General features: G+C 34.7%; 1 long non-coding RNA gene across 1 annotated transcript; it reads left to right on the top strand.

The window, feature by feature from the left end:
- Window positions 1-1,502: 1,502 nt before the first annotated feature.
- On the top strand, window positions 1,503-20,493 carry LOC115520468. Its single transcript, XR_003970799.1, has 3 exons — window positions 1,503-1,514; window positions 14,906-14,921; window positions 20,421-20,493. It is a non-coding gene; the product is annotated as an uncharacterized LOC115520468 (long non-coding RNA).
- The last annotated feature ends 1,020 nt before the right edge of the window (window positions 20,494-21,513 follow it).

Raw genomic sequence — 21,513 nt, 5'->3', positions numbered from 1 at the left:
ATGTGCAATTTTTTGAAGTAAATGTTAGACTAAAATCTCTCACTTAGCCTCCAATGTTTTATATCAGGCAGGAGGACAAGTTTTAAACATTTACTTGCAAATGGCCTTTTATCTCTGCATTCTATAACTGGTCTATTTTATCCTCTGGAAAAAAAATTTTAATTCAATTTTTTTATCCACAAGTCCCAGTTATTTAATCCCACTCTGAAATAAAACTATTTTTTTTTAACTTCTAGCTCTGAAAATAAGTCTTCAGCCTCTCAAACTCCACACAATGTACAGCATTTTGGTAATATTGTTGTTATTATGGGAGTTTCCTTCTATGTGACTTTATAAAATTGAATCAGACCCAAAGAAATCTGCCTGAGTGTCTATTTTTCTTCTCCCTCTTCTCTACTATAATTGCACCCTTACTTTGATTGTTAGATGTCCTGTGCAGAATATGAAACTGCTTCTGGAAAGCTCTTGCCTTCCTAATACACTGAAAGCATATGATTGCAGAGATGAAGCTCTTGAAGAACTTCTATGTGATTCTTGTTACTAGGAAACCACATTCCTAGATTAAATATCTCTTTCATACAGCCACTGCTTAATATAGACATATATAGATATGTTACACATGCATATGTATATGCATATCCAAAACAGCACATATATAAAAATCAAGTTAAAATAGGAAATGGCCTACCAGAGATATGATTTCTACAAATCTAATTGTACTGAAAACAGGTCGCTTTTGAGATGCCAAGCAAGCATATGATTGATACTAGATCTTATAGTTTTGAGCTTAGATATATACAGAATGGAGATTTAGAAAATAAAACAAGCTAACTTTGAAATTTTCCAGTTTCGGATTATTCTGTATTGAAAATATGTGTGGATAGTAGTGAAGAGAAGTATTTTTCAGAGCTGACTTTAGATATATTACAAGATTTATCAAAGTACTTTCTCTTAAAAAAGTAAGAAAAAGATATGTATATCAATTTAGTCATGGTCCTGGGTCTTGAAGAGTGCTACAAACCATTCAATCACATTTTACTTTTATTACTGCATTATTTGGTAAAGTTACAGAAACCTGCCTTTCACAAGTTGGTATAATGGTAAAGTGCATCCACCCAAGTACTATTGCTCAGAAAACTTCTCCTTAGTGGACATTTGCCACAAAATTAAGCCTCATACGGAGAAATATTATAAGGAGAATTATTTTGGCCCAGTGGCCAGAATGACCACTAAGCTTCTTGGGACAGAAAGAAAGCTCGACTAATGGGAGCTATTTTAGAGAGCAAAATGATTACGAGCTGAACTATATTTGAAATAAGTATATTAAACTGGTGGCAATGTTCAGTCCCTCCAGATTTGTAGGTCAAGTCACACACACCCTTCCAACCCTGAAGGAGATTAAGATACTTCATCATAGTATATTTCAGAGTTATAAGGGGTTCATATGCTATTACATACCTCTTTGTGCCTTCAGCTGTTTGTGGACGTGTGCTTGTATGTGTGCACACACACAGGTTTAACCAGAAATACCAAGGCTTAGGTAGTTGACCTAGAAAAGTATGTAAACCCCAATTATTGTGGGATTTGAAAACTTGTGTGAATTATACAAGTATTTCTGTGGCCTTGTAAGAGAGTCAAAGGGAAGCATTTTCTTAGAAAAGTGAGTGGACTTACAAATTTAAGAAGTACAGGTAGGTGAGGAACACCTGGGTGGCTCAGTAGGTTAAGCATCCAACTCTTGATTTCAGCTCAGGTCATCATCTCATGGGTTTGTGAGTTTGAGTCCCACATCGGGGTTGTGCTATCAGTGAAGAGCCCACTTGGGATTCTCTCTCTCCTTCTTTCTCTGTCCCTCCCCCGCTTGTACTTTCTCTCTTAAAATAAATAAATAAACTTAAAAAAAAAAAAAAGAAGTACAGGTAGTTGAGGAAGTTCAAATAGCATTAAAGATAGAATTGTGAGGATAGAGGCTGCTTGGGGAAGGCTTGCAATTACAGAATTGTGAAGTTTCCAGTTTGGGAGATATTTAGTCAATCACAACTCTCAGATTTCACAAATGTGCATATTGTAGACCAGAACTGATTGTCAAAGCTCTTAAAATATAATGACAGAACAACAGCAATATCTTTACTCTCCTGATTCCTCTTCCAGAATTTTCCCATTATACTGTGCTGTATTCATAAATGAGTTCCCCACAGCATCTCATGCAACTGCGTTTTTATTACTCCTATTACTGGGAAGCAAAACAATGTCTTCTGCTAAGGTTCTAGTCATATACTAATAAAAGCATCCAAAAACAGAGATAAAAAACTTTTCCTCAAAAGAACGCATGGACTATGAGGGATCCTGGGAACGAAGTCTCTGGCTGTAAAATTGTGAGGTTAAACACATCTGCAAAATTATGTGAAATTGGTTAAAAATGAAAAACTAATTTAATAATTAAAAAATATTCAATCATTGAATATAACTCAAGTGCTCATTTTTCCTTTTCAGACTAAGAAGTAAATTAAAGGAATTGAGACTGGAAAATCACCTTCAAAGACTAAGGCACTTTTTAGGTATTTCTAAAATCTTCTTAAGAATACATGATCTGGGGGCGCCTGGGTGGCGCAGTCGGTTAAGCGTCCGACTTCGCCCAGGTCACGATCTCGCGGTCCGTGAGTTCGAGCCCCGCGTCAGGCTCTGGGCTGATGGCTCAGAGCCTGGAGCCTGTTTCCGATTCTGTGTCTCCCTCTCTCTCTGCCCCTCCCCCGTTCATGCTCTGTCTCTCTCTGTCCCAAAAATAAATAAACGTTGAAAAAAAAAAAAAAAAAGAATACATGATCTGATTGGAGTAAATGGTCTAAAACTACAGAAGTAAATTTGCATTATAATTTTATATATATATATATGTGTGTGTGTGTGTGTGTGTACTATACACACACATATAAAATCAGGCAAGAAATGTAGTTGTCTTTGCCCCAGATTTTGATTCACTTCAACATTACTTTTGCGTTAATCGTGGGTGATTCATAGGGACTGAAAAGATTATTCCTTTTTGGAAAATCCTGTCTTTAACAAATATTGATTAAGAAGAAATTTATTTAACAAAATTTATTTAACAAATGTTGGTTAGGAAGAGATTTATTTGGCTTAATGACCATTTCAACACTTTGAAATTAATAAAAAGCATGTATAGTAAGATAGGCCATTATTTAAGTTTTTCCCTATCATTTTTTTCTTTTGATATAATTAAGTATGATGCAGAATTGAAAAGATTGATAACTTCAACAAAATAAAAATAAATTAAAATTGCACAACATAAAAAGGACCATGGACTAAGGGGGAAATAAAAGACGATTTTCCAAAAATGAGTGAAAATGTTTGCAGCATATACTGTAGATTAGTGTGTCTTTTTTAAAATGTGCATTTATTTATTTTTAGAGAGAGAGAGGAGAGAGAGAATCCCAAGCAGACTCCACATTATCCGTGCAGAGCCTGATGCAGGGCTCAAACTCACAAACAGTGAGATCATGACCTGAGCTGAAATCAAGAGTCAGGCTCTTAACTGACTGAGCCACCCAGGTGCCCCTAGATTAGTGTGTTTTATCTGTAATATGTGAAGGTTGCTTCAAAAGCAAGGATAGAAGATCAGAAACTTATTACAAAAGTGAACAAATGACATGAACAAAGATTTCCCACAGAAAATATGCAAATAGCCTTGAACTTATAAAAAAAAGTTCACCATCTCTCATAATAAGAGAACACTAAATACAATTACTCCATACCATTTCTCATCTATCAGATTAGTGAAAATTGGAGAGTTTGACATTGCTGATATTGTGTACTGATGTTGCTGATAGAATACAAAAATGTAAAAATATTGTGAAGCATTTCCCAATAGCTAAAAAAATAATTACATGAAATTACTCTTTAACCTAATAATCTCACTTCTAGGAATTTGCCCTTAAAATACATCTCCAGAAACAAAACAAAACAAAACAAAACAAAACAAAACAAAACATCACAGAGATATTTATTGCAGCAATATTTCTAATAGCAAATATTTGAAATAATTAGAGTTCTCATTTATAGAACATTGGTTGAGTAAACTCCATTCAATTCACAGAATTGAACAACGAAGAGGATAGAATAAAAATTATCTCTATGAATCTTATCATGTTACTTCCAGGACATATTATAAAGTGAAAAAATGAGGTGGGGAAAAATATTTACTATGCTACTTTTTGTTTAAGAGTAAAAGGTGAATAAGATATTAATTGATAGATATTTTTATGATGGCTACTTCTTAAAAAAGGACATTCAGAATGGAACCAACAGATATAAAAGAAGATGGTTGCATGGGGTGGGGGGTGGTGGGATTGAGGGGAAGGGGAAGGGTAGAGAGTAAGACTCTTCTAACTATATTATTTTACTCGGGAACTATGTAAATAATTTACTGTAAACTACGTAAAGAATTTCCATGTTTAAAAGTAAATTAGAAGTAAGTGGCTGGCTCAGTTGGTAGAGCATGCAACTTGATCTTGGGGTTGTGAAGAGACTACCTAAAAATAAAATCTTGAAAAGAAAAAGGTAAATAAGAAAAATGCAAAAAATGCAAACAGCAACGTGAAAAACAAACAGAAAAAAAAGAATGTAAAACTATGTTGATAACATAATCACACAGAAGAATTAACCTGCTTGATCAAAAGTGGAATTAATACACTTTTAAACATAGCTCTCTGATGGTACCTCCTGGGTGGATGTACTCTAAAGACAAAACAGCAACAGAAACAACAAAACCAGGAAAAACTGCAAAGAAAACATAACATAGTCTGATATTTGTAGTGCTAGGAATGTAGCAATTATCTGAGTATATATATTATAAGCCTGAGCAAACAAAGGGACATATTGATACTATTGAGAACTAGGTTCTTACCATGGGAGAAGTGAGTACAAATATGAAATAGAAAAGGAAACAAAGAACCTTGTGGAGTGGGATTGGTATTAGAGGTATAGCTTCTTGTTAAAAAACAAAAATCAAAAAACAAACCAAAAAAAAAAAAAAAAAACTCTATCATCTATCTAGCATCCATCTACCTATCATCTATATATCATCTATCTATCTATCTATCTATCTATCTATCTATCTATCTATCTCTATCATCTATCTCTCTATCTAACTAGATGCTAGCTAGCAGTGCATCTCTTAACAGTGCCCATTAACAGGAACTAGAATTCTGGTCGGTATCCAGTACCCACATCTTGTTTTTTCAGTATTATTCCCCACTAAAAGAAACCAGGGCTTCTTAGAGAAGTGAATAGGGGTGGAACAGGGAATGTACAAGTTAGGAACATTCCAGACAAAAAGTCAAGGAGCACTTCAAGACATATGGAGATTGGAAAGGACACAGAAGCCAGCTTAAAGGAGTGTTCACTGGAATTTACTTAGAATTTCGAAGAAGAAAGCATACCTTAAGAATGACAAAATCTAGCAGATGCCACCTTGACCAAGGCAGCAAATTTGGCATTGGACACACTGACTTATAAGCCTCCCAATATGATGTATTGAGAAGGAAGCAATATGGCCTGTATAGCATTCCTTATAAAAAAGTTTACCTGAATCTGATCGGGAGGAAATAATCAGAAAACTAAAATCAAAAGACATTCTGCAAAGCAATTGTCACAGGTGTTAAAAATGTCAATGTTAGGAAAGATTAAAATAAAACAAAACAAAAACAAACAAACAAACAAACTAAAAAACCAACCAACCCTGGAGAAATGGTCTAGATTATACACAACTAAAGAGCTATCATGAATAAATGAAATGTGTGGTCCTTAATTGGATCATGGATTGAAAAGAAAAGAAAGAGAAAATCTGTAATTATTGAGCAGTAGGGGAAATTTGAATATGGAGTTGTTTGCAACTCTAGCTGAATGAAGTTTGCATAAACTAAAATTAATTTAAATGAACTATCTAAGAAGTAAAATTTCTCGGGAAAGTAGTCAACTTTGGCATTGATAACAGAACACATCTGATATAAAACTCATTATGAGAACATAATTAGTGATCAGTGATGAAATAAAAGTAAAACATAGATTTTATTAATTGAATATGTGATAACATAAAGAATAATAAGCTTTTACTTTGGAAAGTACAAAAGAATACAAAGAATAAAATAAAAACCACCAATAATCTCTTTCCCATGAGAACTCTTCTTAATATTTTAGTGTATGTTCTTCCAATCTTTTTTCTGTTTACTTTTTTTTTTTTGTTAACACAGTTTGGCTCCTTCTCTGTGCACTACTTTCCATTTAACACAATGCCATTTCCAAATATCCCTGAATATTATGTATGACTTTGTTCTTACGAGCAGCGTAGTATCCTATGATGTAGATCTATCTAGTTTTGTGTGGTTTTAACTTTCTAGGTTAGTGTAACAAGATTATTCTAAGCTCTAGTTTACTTTTTCAGAGATGCTTTTTTGTTCCCCCTAGATTCTGGTGTGCATGTTTGTAAATAAAAGGGGGTGTTAGTTAGACCAAATAATTTAAAACCTAGAAATAGTCCATTTACAAAATAAATGAAACCAGCAGCCATATCACACTAACAATTTCACATTTGACCTGCTTTTCTTTGTAAATTATTAAGTCTGGTGCTCATTAGCAGAAGACATCCAGCATCAAATGGAAATGTTGCTTGAAATAACAAGAATGTTAGTACTGGAATTTTCTCTGCTGATATCTGTGCTTCTTCTGTTAAAAGAAATAAGGAAGTTTCTTAAGCTATATAATTGGAAGCATAGCTTAGGGACTGCATTGAGACAGGGTAATTGGCAAAGCCAATCTCTCAAGCTCAGTTTTGGCCTGGGCTTATGCACAAAAAATACCCCCTGCCCTGGGGGGGGGGTGCTCTGGCAGGTCCCTCTCTCACACTTGTGGTACCTTTCCATGATAACTGGTTCCCTAGTTCCTGAAATGAGATTCTGTCTCCTCACACTTCACCCATACTGTGCTCATGCACTCCCATGCTTCATGCTGAGCTGAGCACTTCTTATTGTAGAGTGTTTATTTCCCCAACAACTAGGTAAGCACAATTTCTTTGAAATCATATGTGCAGACTTATAAACTAATCAGTCCAACTACAGATCTATAATTCACCAAAAAAAAAACCCACCACTTTTTAAAATATTTCATAGACAGATTAAAGTAAGAACCTACCTTAACTGTAAACGTAACACATTTACGTTGATAATATTTGGACGTTAAGACTCATTTCTTTCTGTATTATGTATAAAAACAATGTACTCTCTTTGCATGTTACAGGAAAGTCAGAGCAGAGCTTTCTATTCGTGTTAGGGAGGACAGAAAGACAGAATTCAAGCATTGATGTGTTTTAATTTATTTTTCAATTTAATTTAATTAACTGTGAGGGAAACAAAAAGTAACTATTTTCCCTGTCTTTTCCTCCCATATGCCTCACACCCCTTCAGCATAAGGATAACCAGTTCTGCCCAATAAAGTTGGTGGCATTAATTATTGCTGCATCACTTGGCTGCTACAAGAGGCTCACTGCAGTGATGGCTGGCTGCCTGCCAAACGACATTCTTTCTTCTTAGCCTTTCTCATTCTTCTTTCATTAGCTGCATGTGAAGTTGTCACATATATTTTTATAAGAAGGCTTCTTCATGAGAACCTAATTCATTCAGTATTATATCTAGCCTGAAATTCTGGGCATCACATGCTTCTGTGTATTTCAAGAAACTTTATTTTTAGCTGGTCCTTTTTGTGCCCTGTCAGCACTTACGTCTTTCCTCCCTCTTGTAGCTAGGCAGTAAGGAAGGAAGGGCTAATAGCTAAGAAGATATATCCATTCAGAAAGAAGAGTCTCATGAATCCTTGGGGTGACTGTGCCAATCCTGCTATGCCAAATATTTATGTAGCAGCCTATAAATAAGAATCATTCAGTTGGAGTTATTTCCATTCTTACCAAAGGTCAACATTTCCTTTTATAGATTTTGTTTAAGTCTGTGTTTACACTCACAAAGCACTGATTTTAGCTTCTGTCCCTTGATCATCCAGAATGATCCAGCCACAAGGTAGTTCTAATATTCTGGGAAGAAAGTACCAGTAGACTTCAGTCGTAATGCAGTCCATAAAATTAGCAGGCTTTCTTGGGTCACACTCTATCCCTCTTACTCCCGAAAATAATTTGTCAAACTATCCACACAACCAGAAAATATGAATTACTTTTAGGCTTTCTTAGGGTGGAGTGGGGAGGAAAGGAATTTACCAAGACCAGTGAAAAATAGTGTGGCTACTACCTTGGAAAGTGATTTGATTTGAGCCTAACCCTTAAGTTTTTGGAAGAAAGCAGATTGGTCTGAAGGACAAAACCTGAAGTAACTGATTAGTAACTTTGCGAACAGAAGATCTGAGATAATCACTGGCAGTGCTCTTTGGTGAAAACTATTAGGAAATGAAAGAATATGCTCATTGGCTTCACAACTCCAGCCTACCACCAATCGCAACAAGGAAACGTATTTGTCGAACAATTGTGTTCTTCTCATAAATTGAATTGGTTGTTACGCCAAGAAAATCAAAACTAGCTGAATACTCGCTACCTTTGTTGTCTACAACTATACTCTAAAAGTAGAACGTTCCATCAAAATTAAATGCTGTGAAATTCTAAAAGACAGTAAGGCTGGCATAGTCTTTGTTTTTCAGTGGCTGTTGAAGTGGCCAACAGAGCAAGTTCTGGAGTTAATCATGGGCAGCCAACAGAAGAAGGAGCAGATGATTTCTTTCAGCATCCAGAGTCAAAATTCTGAGCTCACCAATCCAACAAAAAAAGGTGTGAATAAGGAAATTACATTAGAACACTTCGCAATAATAAGTCTCCCACTGGTCTGTGTTTGGAGACCTCCTTTCCCTCGTGCTCTTTCTTTTGGGCCATTTCTGGGAAACTTGTATATTCTTTCTATCCTATGGGTGACTATCCTTAACATTTTAACAGGTATGTTAAAATAACTTAAAATAAAAGTTAATCATCATTTCTATCCTACTCACCCACCCAACAGTACAAAACAAATATAGAATTATTTAACCTGAATATTTTCTTCTACCTTGTTGGGTATTTTTGTCTGGTATTTATTTTTTCTCTCTTTTTAATACCATAAATAAGTAATTATTATTTTTATAGAGTTGGTGTTAACATAAATTTACCCACATATTTACCAATAATTGTGCACATTCTTCCATTCTGTATCATTCACTTTCCTTAATTTTTTTTCTTTTTCTTAAACTACATCTACTAGAAGTTTTAATGAAGTCTATTGAAGGTAGGCTCTCTTAGTTTTATCTGAAAATGTATTTTATCTTACTCTCAAATGTAAGTTAAAGTAGGTTTATAGTCTTAAAGTTATTTTCTTTTAGTAAATTGAAGATATTGTTCCACTAACATCTGGCTTCTATTGTTCTTATTAAAAAGTTATCTTTCCATCTAAATGCTAATTGCAGACAATCTGTCATTATTTTTAACAACTTTTAAGATATTCTAGATATTCTCTTTGTCTTTACTAATAGGCTTTCTATGATATATCCAATATTTTATTTCCCTGTTTGGACTTTGTAGAGTTTCCTGAATCTGAGAATTCATGTCTTCGGTTACTAAAAATATTGACCCATTATCTCTTCAAAAATTGTCTCTCTTGCATTGTATTTTCTCATTCCAGAATTTTGAAACGCATTAGATGGTTCTATTATTGTCTAATATCTCGTGGTTCCTATCTCATTACTTCCTTAGATTTTAGATCAATATCTCAGTTTACTAGGGGCACCTGGGTGGCTCAGTCGTTTAAGTGTGCAACTTCAGCTCAGGTCATGACTGGTGATTTGGAAGTTCGAGCCCAGCATTGAGCTCTTTGCTGACAGCTTAGAGCCTGGAGCCTCCTGCAGATTCTGTGTCTTCTCCTCTCTCTGCCTCTCCTATGCTCATACTCTATCTCTCTCTGTCTCTCAATAATAAAGAAATGTTAAAAAAATTAATATCTCGGTTTACTAATTACATTCAGGTGTGTATAACATACCTGATGTTTATGTGATCCACTGATTTCAATAATTATATGTCTGTTGTAGATATCATATGCGTGCTTTTGTTTTGCTTTCAGGTTGTAATATCTGACTGCTTTTAAAAGCTTCTTGTTCTTTGCATCCAATTTTAAACACAATTTCTTCATATGCTGTATCTGATTTTTCTAATTCTGCTGATGGTGATTTCTGCTCACTGACTCTTACTCATGGCGATTTATTTCTTAGCATGTCTAATAATTTTGGATTATGAGCTTGTATTCAGTTATTCTTTATGGAACTGCTATAAGACTAGGTTGAGATGCATCCTTTCAAAAATAATTTGTGTTTGATACTTCCATATACTTGAGATATCACAACAAGTTCTCAGTTTGGGATTTCCCAGGATTTAACAAGTAGTATAAATTCAGGACTAAAACTGTGTGAAAACACCCGTGGTCATGAATTCTCAGGGGGGACTTTTTTTCTTCCACTTATAATCGAAGTGAAGACAGACAAATTCTTTTGTCATTTTTAGTTGCCAGAGGGAATATTTTTTTCTAGTGTATTCTTCAGTGACGAAGTAGCTTATGGACATTCTGTTTCATGAAGAGTGTCTCAGTTTCAACTCACCATATTGCACGGCCCAAGGCCTTACTTTCTTTCTGCCACAAGAACAGTTGCTATTTTAACTTTAGCTTTCTATTACTCTTTCAGATTCTTTTTATTTGTATTTTTTACCTCCTAGGATTCTGGTTGGTTTTTTTTGTTTTTGTTTTTTTTGTTTTTGTTTTTTTTAATATTTATTTATTTATTTATTTATTTATTTATTTATTTATTTATTTTAGGATTCTGTTTTTATTTCTCAGAAGTTTAAGTAGGCATTTGAAAGGATGTTTGTACTATTTTCTCAAGAATTTCTGGGGTTTTTTAAGGAATTTTTTTCAGACTTTCTAACTCACCCAAATAGCCAGAAACTGAAGATCACATTATGTTTTTCAATGTGATCCCAAGAATTAATAGAAGTAAACATTAGAGATATGGGTTAGAATCCTAAATCCAATATGACTCTTAAAAATATTTTTTTCACATAGTAGAAGCAATCTTACTGGCTTCTCAGATCCAGATTCTGAGGCATTATAATATGCCTTAAAAATCAATGTCTGATCACTACTATGAATTATTTGAGGTACACTTTAGACAGCTCAGTTGTATTGGTATATACTTAACACTTTTCATTCCTTATAAATCTTTCTTCTTAAGAAACCAAAAGCAAGCCACAGGCTTAAAGTCTAATGCATTAGACAGAAGTATCCAATTAGACTTAAAAACATTAAGTTTGTGTTATTGGATTTGTTTTAAAATTATCCTCTATTTATGACAATGTTACTATTTTCTTTTTAGAGTAGTAGATAATAAAATTTATGTGTTTGAGTTTACAAAGTGAATCAATTTTTAAAAAGTAAGTAATAATATTTGTGAGATGTGAACATAAAACTTAAAGATGGTATTCAGAAGACAGATTATAAACCTTGATCACACATGTGCTCTTAACTGCTAGCCCATCAGTAACCATGCATTTGACCTGATTTTAACAAACTGTGTAGTGTGTTTAAAAAAAAAAAAAACAATAGTAAATAAACAACATATTTGTAAGGCTTCTGGTGACAAGTTGAGTGACAGTATATAGTGACAGAATAGGGCTCTAATTATAACCTATGTTTTAATAGTATGATGATCTACCTGGTCAAAGTAATCAGATTATAATTATCTGGCAACCCACATAATTAAAAAAAAAAAAAAACCTCTAAATCCATAGAAAATTAAATTAGATGTCAGCCACAGAGTAAAGAAGGAAAACTAAATTATCTTGAGAAGTAGTTGCTAAACCATCACATTAGAATCACCTAGGGAACTTATTTGAATATTTATGCCTAAGGCCCACTCTGAACAACGAATTAGAATTTTTAGTGGTGGATCCTCTAAAAAGGGATTGGATACAAATTACTATAGACAAATGATTTTGACAATATACTCCTGAAATATATTGGGATTCATACAATATATAATGTATCCCAGAAGGGGGCGGGGGAAGGCATGTTTCACTTGAAAGAAAGAAAGAAAGAAAGAAAGAAAGAAAGAAAGAAAGAAAGAAAGAAAAAGAAATCCAAAGGAATAGGAAATTAAGAAATAAATTTTAGTCCTATATACATATCTAAGTCTTAAGACATTTATATTCTTTTCCTTGGTTAGTATTATTAGAATATTATATGGATAGGAAGCAGAATGATTTAGTTTTGCCATACTTTTTTATGTTACTCTCTATATATTGACTAAAGGCCAACACTTATAAATTCTGAGCCAGACTATTGTCTCTTCTAGGTTTTCTTTGCAAGTTCAATCATATGGAATATTTCTAGCCATCATCCCTACTGAATGAAAGACTTCATAAAGTCAGTTTCAAATGATTGAAAGAGTGAAAAGATTGTGAATAGGTTGCCATTAGTAAAAATAGGCCAGCTCCATGCTAATAATGTATTTAAAAAGTTTAATATATTGACAAATATATAAGAATATAAGTCATATGAACTTTATAGTTTTCTAAGAAACCCACCTGAAATTATCTTTGGTGTTTTTCAAGAGCAAATTGTCTTGTTTTCTCCTGTTATTAGTGGCACATTATGGTTCCACCATGTACGATTAAGTTATTTTTTCTTGGCCTAAGTTTAAAAGCACCTATAAAATAAATAAAATAGAGATAATTATCCTTATATGGTTGTTACAAAGATTGGATATTATAATGAATATCAGATCTTTAGTCCCCATTCAAAGCTAGCAAGAGATCCCTTACTTTTGAGAGACTTGAAAGCTTTGCAAACAAACCTAAGCTTTGATGTAAAAATTTTTTAGGACCAAAACATGTTGGATCATGGTTCTCAGGAACAAATAATTTATATTTCAAAACCGTGAGAAGAAGAGGCTCTTCCACTTTATTGGAGGGAGCAAAACTGTTACCATCTAAGAAGAATCTGGTATCTAATTTGATGTGTTTTAAAGCAGTGCCTTGAGGACATGTGAGTATAACATAGCCACATTTTGACATGCTAATATTTTGACATAATTTTGTAAGATTCTTATAATTCCTTGTCAGGTATTACATGAGCTGATTTTAGTTTGTGATAACTATTCACTATCAGTATTATTTCAAATTGACCATTTGACTACATCAAGAGTAAATGTGGTAGTCCCTTCAAATTGACCATTTGACTATATTACATCAAGAGTATCACAGGTAAATGTGGTAGTCCCTTCAAATACAAATAAAGGCAAATGTGGTCATTTTGAAATAAACAATCTTTTTAGATGGCAGTGAAAGATGGGATGTATGAAATAATACATATCATCTGGAGAACATTATACAGTTACCCATGATAACAAATCAAACTTGTTTCAGATTTGTCAAATGTCATGAACTCATTTTAAAATGGTAAGTTTGAGTAAATACTCAACACTTATAAATTACTGTTAGATAATGCAAAGGTTAGTCTTTTTATGAATTATTTGAACTTCTTTTTAAGATGCCATTAAGTGTTTCTGAGATATTTTTAAAGAAACTGTTGAATGCATTAAGAATTTTTGATGAAGTTCTTTTAGGCCAACTAAAAAAAAATTACACACACACACAGCAACAACAAAAGCAATAGATCCTGAAAGCAACACTTTGCTATTGTCAAGAATTTATTTAGAAGCCCTGTAGTTATCATTTTGTAAGGCCCCCAGGTTCTGAGGAAAAGTCCTCTTACCACTAATTATTGTACTATTTCTGGTCCTCAGTTACATCTAAATATTCTTGAACCAATATTATTGTTAAGACAGGGAAACTAAAGTGTATGCGATGGTATTGGATTGTTTTTTCACACCAACAGGGACGAGAACCTTAAACATAATAACAGGAACAAAAAATTGTTCTAGGGAATCCCAGTGACATTACAATCAGAGATTAAATGTTAAATATATTGGAGGCGGGCAAGCCCATATATTTTGTCATGACTGCAGAAGCAAAATAGATGTGACCTAAATTGGACCAATGGGCAAGGAGTCTGAGTTTTCTCACTTTATCAACAAGAGAACTAGATGGCAGGTTTGAATAGCTGTCTTTGATAACCATTAAGAAAGCATAGACAAAATGCAGCTTGCTAAGACTGTTTTGCTGGCCTCAGCTGGATCAGGAGACACTACTGCTTTGAAACCTGTCAGATCCAGGGATACAGAGGACCTAAAACAATGTTTCCTGCAACATGGAATCTCTGTCCACCTAGGACCAACAAAATTTAGTTCAACTTGCCATGTAAAATTTTATTCTCTGACCTTCAAATACAGACACATATAAAACACTTTTAATGCAGCTTACATACAAAAAAGGAATCAGAATAATTTTAAGAGACAGTGGCATAAAGGATTTGCTCAGAAATCAGGCTGGATGAGGGGCACCTGGATGACTCAGTTGGTTAAGCACCTGACTCTTGGTTTAGGCTTAGGTCATGATCTCAAGGTTCATGAGTTCAAGCCCTGCGTTGGCCTCTGCAGCTGCCAGCATGGAGCCTGCTTGGGATTCTGTCTCTCCCTCTCTCTCTCTGCCCCTCCTCCACTCACGTGGTCTTTGTATATCTCCAAATAAATAAATATACTTAAGAAAAGAAATCAGGCTGGAAGAGCATAGGAGGAAAATCGTAGCTTTGTTACCAGTACTGTCTACATCTACTAAAATAGGGAAAACTTGGAATTACATAATGTTTAATCTCATGGGTAGAAGTCTTGCACTTGATCTAATTATTTTCTCTAACTCATCTCTCATAAGAGAGAACATAAAAAAGGTAGAAAGGAGAAATTAAACTTTATTATCCCTTTCTACTCAAATAGATCTCGTGATGTTACTCCTGTGTATACATTTCAGAACTGCATATACTTTCAGGAACCTTATGATTACAAAATAGAGTGTAAAAGTCATCCCACCAGAAGTCAGCCATTGAGCACTTCTGAATTTTTTTTACCTCCTCTTTTATAAGAAGAAATAGATCTTAGATAACTAACATGAAAGGTCGACCTTCCTACTATAGATTTTTTTTGTTTATTGTCTGCTCATTTATTTTTTGTTCTTGGGTGATAGAAAGCAAATCAAAAAAGGTGGTGGTTACTTGTGTTGCCATGAAACTATAGAAGCACTAGAAATTCTCTAATACTGATTGAGTGCAGCAATAACTGTATCTTTAAAGCCCTACCTGCAGACACACATTCTGAAAATAGATCCCTTGGTAGTGTTCTCAGACAATGTCTTCCTTTTTTGGTCAGCTGCAGGAGGATCCAAGCTCTTACACTTATATTTTTGATTTGTTAAGAAGAAATAAGATATATACAAGATATATTGTAGTTGAATTCTACCAAATCCAAGGTTTTTCAACTTTAACACTTTTTGCATTGAAGTTAATTGAGTACCAGGGAATAAAATGAGGCATCAAGTCTTTATTATCTACTTTCAGACACCCTTGATATAAAACCAGAGTTTAAAACCCTCTCCCAATACTTCCACTCCTTACTTGCACCGCCTGCAATTTTGAAGGAGCAGACAATACCCAAGCTCACTTTAAGGGATTTTGAGACCCAATAGGAAAAGATTACAGCAATTAGGTAAGTCAAGAACATTAAGAAATATACGTAGCAGTGCTAACTCCTATGGGTGTTAAGAAAGAGAAAATGTTTTCTGTGGCTTGGAAAAGGTGAAATGTGAGTTCCATTATGATGACATAATGTTAATTTAAGGATGGGTGAGGAAAGGACTTTATAGCCAGAGGAATGGAGATAAGCAAACAGAATTTAGACTAGAGACCAGCCTCATTGGAAGATCTCAGTATCTCTATTTAAAAGTTAAGAAAATAGAAGTATCAAGAACGTGGGATGTTTGCCTGGGATCACACATCTAAAAAGTGACACTACCTGGATTTCCAACACTGTCACAACGCTTTGCCAATGAGGAGCCCAAGGTTTGCCTCCTGGGGAGCAGACAGAGAAATTAGCCTGGGTAGGAGAGGCAGGGCCTCTACTTAAAACCCATTCCTCCCACCCATTCCTATTTCTCAGTAGATGTTTTGTTTTATTTTATTCCCTCAGTAGACTTTCATTCTGATTTCCTTTATTTTTCTTTTCATTATTTTTTTCCATTTCCATTTTATTTTTCATTCTCAAGCTTTCTTACATCTTTTTTAATGTTTGTTTATTTTTTGAGAGAGAGAGAGAGAGACAGAGCGTGAGCAGGGGGAGAGGCAGAGAGAGAGGGAGACACAGAATCTGAAGCAGACTCCAGGCTCTGAGCTTTCAGCATAGAGCCTGACGTGGGGCTCAAACTCACAAGCTGTGAGATCATGACCTGAGCCAGATTTGGATGCTTAACCAGCTGAGCCACCCAGGCGCCCCTCAAGCTTTCTTAAATTAAGATTCTTATTAAGATTCGATTTCAGGATTCTCTGGCCACTACCTGAGAAACACAAAAATTACTTTTTCTCTTACTTTTTGGTCTGCCTCATTCCAAGATTTCCTCTGAGAATGAAGGACAAAGAGCAAGTGAAGGACTGCAGCCCGAGCTGGACTGGCTAATTATAGCTTTGAAGGGATCTGATGGGAGCCTCCCATCAGCTTGAGTACAGGGCTCAGCTTTAACCTTCATAGTTCACGCACATTTAGCACCATAGAAACTGCTCCCTCTATAGATGTCCCCCTTCCTGTGTCACTTTTGCTTCCTTCTCCTCTTACACTTTCCTAGTCTAAATTTTCTGTCTCTCCCAACCTTTCATCTTGGTACATTTCCCTTTCCTTTTTATTTTACCCTACTTCTTTCCTTCTCCCTCAAAAATATGTAATGTATATGTGTGTGTATGTATATATATATATATATATGTACATATATATAGTTGTACTATATGTATATGTACATATATATAGTTGTACTATAATTTAAAATACTTTTTGCATTTATTTAAAAAGATCTTTCTTTCAAAATGTTAAGCAGGGTTTTCTTTACCCTTTTGCCTCTCAGAAAGAATTGATCTACATGGGTTTATCTTGGAACTGCTTTTACTCATCCTGTTAAAAGATAAACTGAGGCATTTAAAAATTTTGGAGAGTTTATTTCAGCAAAAATGGATTTGAATTGGACAGCATCCAATCTAGTAGGTTGAAAGGAGCTCTGAGGAGCTATACAAAATGAAAGACTTTTATTGGCAGAAGGAAGCAGGAACAAGGGAGTCATTCTGGGTGAAAAAGTGGGGGGTTGGCTATTGCAAGGTTGCTTTCTTGTAGGGGATGGCAGGCGTCTATGAGGTAGATTACCTAACTAGTGCTGATCAGATAATTCCCAAGTGACTTGATTTCAAATTCCATTTCTGGGAAAGACAAACCTGTAATTATGCCTCTATTTGGTCACCTAAGGCTTAGCCTAAGCGACTCCACTTGGAGTCTGTTTTGTTTTTAACAAACCTATCCCCCTTCATTCAGTATTTTGATTTCCCACAAAGAAAAAAAAAACATCTTATTTGAAACTTTTTAGATAAATAAATACATGGATGCTAAAAAGTAGCATCCTTCCCCTACAAAAAAAAATAAAGAAAAAAAAAACTCTTTAACGTTCATTTTAACTTCTACTCCTATTTTTTAAAGTTTAGGAAACTATTTTATCAACATTTGTTTCATCTTTAATAATTTATTGGCGCTTCTGTTTTTCCCCAAGCATGGGCCATTGATTCCATGTTATGCTACACACATACACACACTCACAAAGCAATCACATAATTTGCAAAGTAATGATGAAACAGCAACAGATTGATTCATTGCAAGACTTCAAAGCCTTTAATATGGTAATATGCATTGTGAATGTGCATTAATTCTTCATTTTCTTTTTCTCATAGCATTTCATGATAGAGCTAGTGCTCTACAAACATCCTGTGGGAAATGGTGTTTATGTATATATTATACAAAATAAGTAAATATCTCTATTAACTACATATCTCTTCTTTGACTACATAATAATAACAAAAGATTCCATTAAAGCACTGCCAGAAAAAAAAAATGAATCTAAACCAAGAAGTGCAGTATTGGTATTGTAGTGTGACCTAGCAGTACCTTAGAGAATCTATTCTAGGTTTCATGCTCCCTTGGTTCTTATGTTAAGAGTTAAAATATAGATTTGAGTTATAAACAGAGCTGACACACTAACAAAAATAGAACTTAAAATGGTCCATACCTATTTTTCCAAGACACCTTGAAAGGAAATTTTATACGGTAAAGATTTTGAGATTTAATTTAGAGATTAAAAAAACAGTAACATTTATCTATTAATAATTGGTACATCTGACTCTCAACGTTTGGTAGTTATCTTTATGGCACCTGATGTCTTTTTCCCAAAATGGAATTAGAATCTGACGACCATGTGTTCTCAGTATAAACACAGATATACACAGGCATACACAAAGATTGTAACAAGACTGCTTTACTGCCTTCTGCTATGTCTGCATCAGCTGGAATCTACATTTTTTGAAGTTGCTAAGTAAATTGAAAAGCCAGAAAAATTATGTCGAAAATAATATTTTTCCAATCTATGCACTGTGGATGATAAAATAGTATTTCTTTTAGGTACTCTTTTCTGAGTAGATCTCCACCTTTCCTCAACCTTGAAGGAAATTATGTTTTTTCAATTATAGACTCAGGTTGTATGTTTGCTGAGGGTTAAACAGATATTTAATAAATGTGCCATACTCAAAATGTGTTATCTTTCAAATCAGTTTAAGCCTCTCCTTGAAAATGGAGGCATGCTCATAGTTCTCCATTTTGGATTGTTAATCTACATTAAACGTGACCCTTGCCAAAACTGATTAAGGTATTTTAACCTTCAGAGAGAAACATTAAGCATAGTCTATGTCAGGATGCTGACCTAATTTTTGAAACTTCAACAACACCAGTGACATCTTTGCAATTAATACAGTATCAAGCTTCCTTCAACGGGCTTCAAAGGGACATGATGCTAAATCTGCAAAGACCTTCCAAGGTGGAAATTAGAAAATTAATAGAGGTGACCATGGGTTCAAGAGACTATATTTCTGTTTTCTTTTTTTGCTCCCCTCTTAGCTCCTACTGGGAAATCCCACACAGAGATGTTAATCCAAATTCCACCAGAACTTGCCTCAATATTTTCATGATGATTCATCAATGAAAAATCTTGTAGAATACAGGGTTTGGAACTAAGTCAGTGTTCGAATGGTTATCTTAGAACGGGTACAAAGGGTACAAAATTTCCTTAACTTTACTCTATCATTTGATGCTGACACATTGGATTTCATCACAGTTTTATATCTAGGGAACCCAATATGTTTCAAATGCTTTATCTCCTTTTTCCTCCTTCTTCATAGCATCATTTCAACAAAGACACGAAGTATTATTTCTATTGTAAGAGAGGTCACATTGCACCAGGGAGTTTATAGAAAAGCTGGTCCTGTGCCATTCTAAATTTAGCAAGAAGATCCCAGTATGCACAGACATTTTGGTCTACATGATTGCTGGAGAGTCTGGGGCTTTGTTACAGAAGCTTATGAAAATAAATGTAACCCTCCACTACAGAAGCAACGAAGTACCCTTGAGTATCTCTAGACTCTGTTTAATTGAAGCTTTTCCCAGCAAAGCAACTGCTCTTTAAACATACAAAATTCCAGCCATATCTACACATAGTAATCAGGCTGCAGAGGGCAGAAAGAGTGGAGACAGTCCCTAAGGCAGTGTGAGTTCTACGCAGAACCTAAAAGCTGGTACTTCTCTTGGAGCCAGAAATAAAGCATTCCATTGGCAGTAATAACTGGGAATAGCTGCTGAACTGTGCCCTCTTGAAAATGTGTTTTAAGGTTGCCTTCAATGGGAAGAAATGCATGATGTTAATAAGCACTAAATGATAATGAGACACTGTTTTATACATAATATTTAAAGACTGTACCATAAAAGACTGACATAGAAATTATGAATCAGGAGACTACAAAATGAATCCTATAAACAGAATTGTTTTGTCCTTCTTATATTTTTTTGTTTTAATTTGAGTTAGTTTCTAACATTTAAAAATTGGTAGGGTTTCACTCAAGGAACCATTTTCTGCCATCTCTTAAAAATTGGAGGACCTGAACAATCTAAGTGTCTATTGATGGATGAGTTGATAAAAAAATATGTGGTGTGTATATGTGTATAAACACGCATGTACACATTCTCTCTCTCTCTCTCTCTCTCTCTCTCTCTCTCACACACACACACACACACACACACACACATACATTTCAGCCATGGAAAAGAGGGAAATCCTATCATTTGTGACAAAGTGGATGGACCTTGAGGGCATTATGCTAAGTGAAATAAGTCAAACAGAGAAAGATGAATACTGTATGGCCTCACATGAAATCTAAAAACATCAATCTCATGGAAATGGAGATTAGAATGGTGACTTCCCGAGGCAAAAGAGTTGGGGGAAAGAAGGAGTTGTTGGTCAGAGTACAAATTCTCAATATAAATGAACAAGTTCTGAGATCTAAGGGACAGCATGGTGACTTTAGTTAACAAAACCCTAATGCATACTTGAAAGTTGCTATGAGAGTAGAGCTTTAATGTTCTCGCTGTAACAACGAAGTGGTAATTATGTGAGGTGAAGGATGGCTTAACTAACTTTATTGTAGTAAACATTTTGTTAATATATATGTCAGCATGTCATTACATTGCATACCTAAACACAATGCTACATGTCAATTGTATCTCAATAAAGTTGGGAACGCATTAAAAAATTAAATTGGAAGACAGGGCAATTGTGGGCCAACATTACTGCAGGTCAACAATGAGCTGAAGCTCACATCACTTTACTCCCTATATTTGGTCTGTTTTGCATGTTATTTGAGCATCTGAATTCGCAAATCCTGCTCTAAGAGTTGCTTGAGATATATATAAAAACTGCCTCAGATATCACCTAGAGGCTCCAAATAGTATACACATAGTGACTTCTAGAAGATGAGGATTTAAACATAAGGATTTAAATCACTGTAATTTGTCATAAAGGAAGCCCAGAAGCAGGTATGACAAGTACATTACAGAATTAATGTGGAAAAATTAGATAATACCTGTTAAGTACGCGCAACCACGGCTGGCACGTAACAGGTATTCAGTAAATAATCCTTAAAGGAATTATATTAAAACCATCAAACGTTATATTAAAAACACTAAACAACTAATCTAATGTGAATATTTAAGTATTGCAAAACTCACACTCAGGAATGACCGAAGCCTTGTGAATCTACATTCCTCATCATGAACACTTAAGATTGCCATGGGGCGCCTGGGTGGCTCAGTCGGTTGGGCGTCCTACTTCAGCTCAGGTCATGGTCTCATGGTCTGTGAGTT

The sequence above is a fragment of the Lynx canadensis genome, chromosome C1, assembly GCF_007474595.2.
Source record: "Lynx canadensis isolate LIC74 chromosome C1, mLynCan4.pri.v2, whole genome shotgun sequence".
Classification (NCBI taxonomy): Eukaryota; Metazoa; Chordata; class Mammalia; order Carnivora; family Felidae; genus Lynx; species Lynx canadensis.
This window is presented reverse-complemented; position numbering and strand designations above follow the sequence as displayed.